Here is a 7,687-nt window from a genome sequence, read left to right as displayed (position 1 = left end):
AGAACTTTCAACACCCAAACAGGACTCCCAGTTTCTTAAGAAAAGGAGCAGACTTCGCTACTTCCGTAGTGTGGATTTTCCAGGAGAAAGTGGATAATACAGTAATACAAGTTATGTTCTCTAAGTCAACAGGTGGAATTACAGAAACATCAAAGGAGAGTGGAAAGTTGTATGAAGATTTTGATAGAGATGGGATATAAACTGGGCCTTGGAGCCATTACTCAAGCAGACTTCCTTTACTCCACTGAGATATCCTGTTCAAGTTCGAGTTTATTGATAAAGTTGTGTAGAGACGAGATGCAGATCGAATGACATAACAAGGAACAGAATTGGAGAATATGGAGGAATGCAGTGTTGAGTCATCAGCGTACGAGTTCATTTGGTGAATTGTGGGAAGAAGGAAATCGTCGATAAAAGGGAGGGAAAGTGTAAGAGAGGACAGAACCTTGAGGGACACCGCTGTAGGTGAAGAGAGAGGGGAGGCTGATCCATCAACAACTATTGAGATAGATCGGCCAGAGAGGAACTTAGATATGAGGGAGCAAAGTGAGGAAGGGGAGCCAAGAGAGAGGAGCATAACAACGAAACCTCAATGCCTCACCCTGTCAGAAGCTTTGGATATATCAAGAGGAACCACATATAGGACCCTTCAAAATCCTTCAGGGATGATGACCAGACATTAGTAAGATAGGAAAGAATGTCACCAGTGGATCTCGCCCTAGGGAAGCCACACGAGTGATTAGAAAGAAGACTGTGAGGTCTAAGATGTCTGAGGATATGGAAATTGAGGAGGGATTCAGACTGGAGATGGTAGATGTCACAGTTACGGGACGATAGTTAGTGGGATAAAAACGGTCATCCAACTTAGGGATGGGATATACCAATGCATGGTTCCAAGACTGAAGGAGAAGTTCTGGGTTTTAACTATAATTGGAACAGACGAGCAAGCACAGGTACAAGTTCGGAGTCGCATACTCTTTCCGTACACGGGGATGGATGCCATCAGGACCATAAGCCATGATTGTGTCTTGAGAGAGAAGTGCTTTTCGGACAGTTATTAAGGGGAGAGGCATAAGATTAGTAAGAGGAGCATCAAGGGGGTGAAGGAATGTTAGTCATCCAAGATGGGGTTAGAGGAGAAACGAGAACCAAAGAGAGTTCTACCCAACCCTCTGACTTATGGTCTGGTGCCGCTGCACTGACCGGCTGACCCTCTGACCTTTAACTTCGTCATATCATGACCTCAGATTAGGTCACGATGCAAGGTTTACCTATCACATCTGTTAAGGTATGAAGGTAAAACTGTACTTGTGTATGCATCAGGTCACCTGAAAGGCAAAGGGAGGTCAACTTCAGGTGTGGCAGCAGTTCACAGAAACTGAGCGAGGTGGGCACGCAGCGAGGCTGGGGAGGGTGTGAGTGTGAGTAGCGTATCCTGTGGACGGCGTCACCTCCAGCAGAATGCTTAGACTCTGCGCACCACAGAAGGTGGGGGAGTTCCTGGTTACAAATCTGGCCGTTGGCAAGTTGAGGGAAATGGCTTGGTATGCGGAACAGGTGTGTGGTACGGCCCAGGGAAGGCCTGCTGACTGCCACACACCTGACTGGTCGAGTGTGGCGAGGCAGGGGTGTGGCACGAGAGGGCAGGGGTGACCCGGCCATCTCATCCAGCACGGTCAGCTGGCAGTGGGCCCGCCTCCCTCGCTGCCTGTCATACTAATGTAAATTTGATTCACGTTTGTATGTATGTCTGTGAAACGTGTCTGGGTCAGTGTTGAATTGTGTGAACCACACTTGGCCAGATGGTCGGCGGCTCTCATTCCCCATGACCCCCGCTCTAGGGAGTCCTACCTGAGTTATACCAGTTCATTGAAGGGTCAGTTGTTGTTGGTTGGTACTTGATGTAGGTTCCGAGGGCAGCTCAGTGTCACAGTGGATGATGATGGCTGGTCATGCAGGGGGGTCGCGTTGATCGGAAACCAGGTGAGGGCAGTAGAGATGGCTGCCAGGTCAGTTGGGGGTGAAGAATCTCCGTCCGAGACTGGTAGTAGGAGGCAGTTGGGTCGCCAACCAGTGACGGGCCTGTGTTAGGTCCAGGAGCCTCGGTCATGGCACAGGTGTGGCCACAGGAGCCGTCCGGGAACACCCTGCAGGATCAGCCGGCAGGAGGACAGCCTTCCTCCTGCCTCGCTAAACATGGCTGCCTGTTGGAGTTATATATTTTTTTCTATTTTGTCACACTAGATTGCCATCACTCAGATAATTTGCACATTTAGTTCTTACAATGATTTCTACAATTTAACAAATATTTCGTTTTCCACCTCACTTTCCTTGGAGGATTGTATGTTAGGGTTAAGATCAATGGAGTGCATTACGGAGCGAAAACGTACCTTTATTTTCTTTCTTACGCGAACCGCAGTGTACTTTTTCCCTTTCATTCTTTTCTTTACAATATTTCTTAACCTTATGATTACCGTTCCTCAAACTATCAATAATGAATGTAACTGCTTACTATTATTGTTTTTTCTCGATGTAGGACGTGATTGATCGCTTCTGTGTTGGTAACACTGTAGCAACCTACATCAACAAACACGATGGAAATCTGTCAAGTCGAGGGATGGTTGCGTTCGATGTTTAATAGATATTCTGCTGCATATTATAGTTACAGCAGGAACTTTCAATACTCGGTAACCCTCTTATATAGGCAAGAAATAGTTATGACTAAAAGCTTGACCAAGTAATATTCGGCAGGCTACATGATTAATTCGTGGTCGTTGAAAACTAAGGGGAGGGGCGTCTGATAATTGTCTCTTTCCCCACACCTCCAAGCTTTGGAATTTTATACATTCTCACGTCTTTCCCAATAACTACGACCTGGCATATTGTAAGGGACATGTTCTTTATTTCCTACAAAATTAGAAAATACTTTTCCTTTTTTTTTTCCTGTCCTTTTCATTAACGTGTTTATGTTTCAATGAAGGCCCGGCCTTGCTGTGGACTTCAGTCGTGACTGGAGCCTCCAACATGTAAAAGATAAGTGGTTCTGTATTTTCTGAGCGTAACATCTATGTTTTGAGAGACGACGGATGTTCCTCATACCTCATCATTCTTTGATGGGAAAATGAGTTCTAGCACTTTAGGGTACTAAATTATTATAAGTGCTTGATACAATAAATATTAGAGGCATGTTTTTGTTAGTGCTTCTTTGCCTATCACTGTACTGGCTACCCTCACCCAGCAAATATTATAGATTAGCAATGATTAGATGAGATTTGATACTTATCCACGTCCCACTTGATGACCATTCTCTATCATTCACTTACTGAGATAACGTTCGTATAACAATGATAAAATTATCAGAGAAAATTCAGCAACCATTCGACACACTGAAGTCTGCTGCTTACATCCTGGAAAAGATACAGGAATGCAAAGAACATTATAAACAAATCACCTTCGTATATAACGCTTAACCTGATTGTGTATACAAAACAAAGTCGACCCAAACATATCTCTTCCACCTGTTGTACACCTTCATTGTCTGACTCTGCAGTTATGGTTGTAAATTGTCTGGGCGTCTTCATTTATTTACAGACTAATGCAAAAAGAGAAAAAGAACCTGAATATTTCCCCAGACGCCCTAATTTGCTATTGTCCATTTATTCATCAAATCATAATTACCCTAGAACCCCTTCCTGAAAGGATCTTAATGTTACCCATCACCCTTTTTTTTCCCGGGGTCTCATGCAACTCAAAGTTCTGCGCTACACTCGGTAGCAGGGTCGGAATACTCTCTTTTTGAAGCAATAAGTTCTTTGATGAGACTGTGTCCTCTTTCGACAAGTGACGATGATTCAGTCTCGCTGAAAGTTTCCTCCTCGTGATGTCTCCTCAAGCGGGCGTAGTCCGGCAACATCAGTACTGTCCACTGAGACAAATAATCAGACTCCCATCAGTTGTGGGACAGGCAGTAGAACCCGCTGGAACATACGCCTCAAATTCCGGATGTTGGGAAAAAATTGGAAGTCTTTTTATCTACATTTAGGTTTGGGTATTTCAAAAGTAGCCTTGATAGGCTTAAACAGTGAACCCACGAAGGGGAACATGAAAACGCAGGCTAAGCTGGGGATATGAAGATTGAAAAAAAAGGGGATAGTATTCCCTGAAGAGTACCGTGGGTGTCAGACTATTTGGTAGAACGGTAGGTAAGAACACAGTGTGGTGATGGGCATGATAGCTATTCATGGCAGAAAACATCTCCCGTAAGTAGTTTCGGACGAGTGAGCTACGTGTTGCGCTCTTTCAGGTATTTAGATCATCATGTACTATAAAAGAGTTTTGAAAAAAAAAATCGCTTTCGTGAGTATATGGAAACAAAGATAGCATACTCGGTTTCATTTTTCTCCTTTGTGATAGAATACTTGAGTCTAGGTGTCCTATCCCATGGTTTTGATAATGGTATTCTCTGATGTTATGATTACTTTATCTAAAGCTGTGCCAATGATTCGAGACAAAAATGGATACGGCATGTTCTCTGGGTAGGCTCGCTCGATTTAGGCATAGGTGCAGGCGAAACTGGTTCTGGTCGCTGGCTCAAGCGAGCGCCAACAACATAACTGACTGTGCGAGGGAGCCAGTAACTAATGACGTCATCAATCGCGGAAGTCCACCTTGGGAGAGGAAGAAGAGCCTAATTTGGATCACGCCCACAGAGAACTAATTTCAAGGTCAAAGTTAGACCTTATCCGAGACTCTGAAAAAGTTACTTACAGGATTGTTTGTTCTCATATTTCGTTGTGTTACTCTACATTTTCTTCACATAACTGCGTTACTTTCATAAACACATTTAATATGACAGACTCAGAGTTACAATATCAAAGTCATCTCCATAACAACGAAACTATCGGATAGGAAGTATTATTATGATCAAGAGTTACATTAATGCCTATTTGGCCGGTACACGAAATACTGTGGCACAACCGAACATAATTGAGAATATTTCCTCGTCGGTAACTTCCTCCCCAACCGTAAGAGACCGTTGGCTACCTGTTTTTCTTAATATTTTCTTAACCTTATTTCTATCGTATTCGAAGCACACTCTTATCTCCAGATGGATAACGGTATCCATTGCAATCTACCACTTATTACCAACCTATCACGGTAGTTGTATGTCAAGTTACCAGAAATGAACATAAGGTATTCATGTGCTAGGTATACTGCAGCTGTGTTTCAAGGTATCAGAAATGAATATAAAACCAGCCATGCTAAATACGCTGAGTTGACAATCAAAGAATGTCCCCACCCATTTCGTTGTCAGTATGGGTGATGCAGTCATTATTACCGTCTCAACATTCTCTGTGAATTATGAGTTAGACGCAACGGAGCAGGCTTGAAATCTCACATTATTGAACTTTACATTCACTCCCACAAAATTTGCAGGATATGTACATGCGTGCGTACTTGCGCGGATGTAGTAGATATACAATATCACCATAGCTATACCTGACATGATATCGCCAGAAATAATTAAGTAGAATAAAGACAGACCTCACACACCAGATGCAGGTTACACCATCAAGGGAAGTTGCTCAACCAACCCCAACTTTCTTCAGTTAACGTTCTTATTCCAAGTTATCTTCCCTACTCATTATGAACCTTGAGGTTTGGCCAATTCTCTTGTATACACATTACATTTCCGTAAACATTTTATGTCAGGCTGTTGTTGCCTTGAAGATGTGGGGTAAATGTTCGTCCGATGTGAAATGCGTTGGATCTTTGTGTAGGTGCTCGACGCCCACCGCCTCCCGCATACCTAAATACAACACACACACACACACACACACACACACGTGTACGTTAGTGTGCGTGCATGTGTGTGGTTTGTGTGTACCATCATATATGGGATTTGAATGGGTACGTTCGCAAACATATTTCCACATTCATTACTCTACTCTTATCTCATTTGTTTTTAGCAGTTAACGAGATTTCCGGTAGAGATCACCTTGACACTTTGTCATGGGTGTGCAAAAAAGAAAGTGACAGCAGCTCTTTACCTCATAATAACACCATGAGTTGCACGTTGAATTGCGTCCAGTTGCGTTGCTTTCATTCAAGATCCGTCGATATTCTGAGCATTTGACTTCATCATCTTCAGACTAGTTTGTCTATGGCATAAACTTTAGTCTGCCATAAGTGGCCTTTAGTGGCTTTCTTTCTTTCTTTTTTTAAGTCGCTATCTCCAGCGCCGCTGTTAAAACGAGTTTGAAAAATTTCTGATTATTTCCATAGTTGCATCGAGGTGGCAGCACTACGCAGCGTGTTTATAAATATGACATCAGCGCTGCCACACGCACGAACGTGCAGCACGGCCGAGGGGGAGGAGGATGTGGATCCGTTGCATGTGCGTGGGGACCCCGCCCTCGCAAGTGCTTGTAGGGCGCAAACTGACGCTCGTAGATGTGATGCTACATATAGAGTCTTTATTGGATTTAACTCTACAATGGTAAATTTTTGTTGTAGTAAGTCAACGCCTAATGTAGGGTGGTCTGGCTGAATTATGATTAGCCACAAACAGTCGAAAGGTAATGGCAAAAAGGTTTCATTCCTGGAATTTCATGTCTGTACCATCGTCCCAAGACATTTCCTCTCACAAAATTTTGGAATATGTCTCATTCAGAATATCAAATGAGATCTAGATGAGTCTAAGAGTAGAGACTACAAAATAAACATGGAATTATTTCATCGGAAATTGAAATCTCCTGACGTCATGTCACCGAAAAAGCTAAACATACTTGTAATAAACCTTAAGGTGAATTAGACACAGGTTCCTATCCTATCTTTGATGTCATGGCTATATTTCTTTTAATCATTTGATCATATAGAAAAGTTACTAAGAGTGTTTGTAAAAACAATTATGGCCTTTAAGTTTCCAGGAGTGCGTACACCGTGTCACCACTGAACAGCAAAATGTTTTTCCCCGTGTATGTCAAGCAAACTATCTACATTTTACATCAGAATTATTTGGTAGAGAAGATTGTCATGGCTTCGCACTACTTAACTACAGGTCATGTCATTCCTAATCCTTAAATATAAGATCCGCTGAGTTATGCATTAATTCCTTAACTATGGAACACTCAAAATCATTTTGCTTGTTCACCCTAATTTTTTCAAGCGTGGTTGTAGTATTAAAATGATATTATCAGCTTAATCTACTAAGGTACGTAAAATAAGTCCACAGTATTGGTTTCGAATGTAAGTTAAAGGGTGGTGGATTCGTTACACAGAGAAAGAGAGAGGATATGTGTCAGAAGTGGATGGGAAGATGGAGTGAATAAGACATTGAGTGCCCGAGGCCATGATTAAGATGCAGGAGGGTGAAAATCGTGCACGGGATAAAGTGAATTAGAGCGATATGGTATACAGGGGGCGACGCACTGTCAATGTACAGGGCCTGGTTGTGGATAGGGGAGCTGTGGTTTCGGTGCATTACACATGAAAGCTGGAGAATAGATGTGAGCAACAGATGTTGTTCCAAGTGTTTTTTCGTATTCAAAAATGATAGTGATTGATTTACGATTGCATACTCATTTTCAACTTATGGTTATTTGATATAATCTTGTAAATATTTCAGTTGCTGAAAAATGAAATCTTAAATGGAGTAGCTGTTGCCTTACCACAAACGTATGATATG

Source organism: Panulirus ornatus, chromosome 6 (assembly GCF_036320965.1).
Source record: "Panulirus ornatus isolate Po-2019 chromosome 6, ASM3632096v1, whole genome shotgun sequence".
In the NCBI taxonomy this organism is placed as follows: Eukaryota; Metazoa; Arthropoda; class Malacostraca; order Decapoda; family Palinuridae; genus Panulirus; species Panulirus ornatus.
This window is presented reverse-complemented; position numbering follows the sequence as displayed.